We start from the raw sequence: 937 nt of genomic DNA on the forward strand, positions 1-937 counted from the left end.
TCCTAACCTCCATTTCACCACTTCACATTTTTCCAGCTTCTATTAGAACTCTCCTACATCACTAGTCAGAGACAACTACCTCCATATGACCCAACAGCTCATACATCACTAATAATTGTACCAAGATATTGAGGAAATGGCAGTCAAACACAGCAAACCCCCCAAATCAAGAAAAACAAACACAAACAACTGTAAATCACCCAAACCCAATAGAGTACTCTGAAGAAAAGGTCCTGAAACTACAAAGAACAATTCAGAAGAATTATGTTTAGGTCCTTTCAAGCAATGTGGGAAAACACCCATAAGAAGAGTGGAAGAAATTGAAAAACTAAAATCCTTAAATGAAAAGGAATCCCAGAAAACAAACAATGAAATAACAGAATTATGCAACATTGTAAATGGGCTGAGGAATGCAATGGAAGAAAAGGAAAATCGAATCAGTGAGCACAAAGACAATCACTCCAATTATAATCTACAACAGGAACAATCAACAAAAAAAGCAAAGGAATCAGAAGAAAGCTTGAAAGTGATGGGGGATACTACCAAGAGAAACAACTTACATCTAATTGCTATCCCGGAACAAGAATTAAAAAAAAAAATCAGAGAAAACAGTATAAGAGATCATGGAAGAAAATGTCCCCAACATCACAAAGAACGAGAAAATAGTTATTCAAGAAGCTGAGAGCACCTCAAATAGAATAGATCCGCAAAGAAAAAATCACGACATGTTGTAGTCAAACTCTTCAATTTCAACGAAAAAGAGAATCCTGAGGGCAGCTGGGGAAAAAAGAACAGTCACCTACAAAGGAAAACCAATAACGATAAGCTTAGATTTCTCAACAGAAGAAAACGGAGTGACATCAATAAAATTCTGAAACAAAAAACCTGCCAACCAAGAATCTTATATCCAGTAAATTTATCCCACAAATATGAGGGA

This window comes from Echinops telfairi, unplaced genomic scaffold, assembly GCF_000313985.2.
Source record: "Echinops telfairi isolate 266 unplaced genomic scaffold, ASM31398v2 ScPeMD7_7424;HRSCAF=8462, whole genome shotgun sequence".
In the NCBI taxonomy this organism is placed as follows: Eukaryota; Metazoa; Chordata; class Mammalia; order Afrosoricida; family Tenrecidae; genus Echinops; species Echinops telfairi.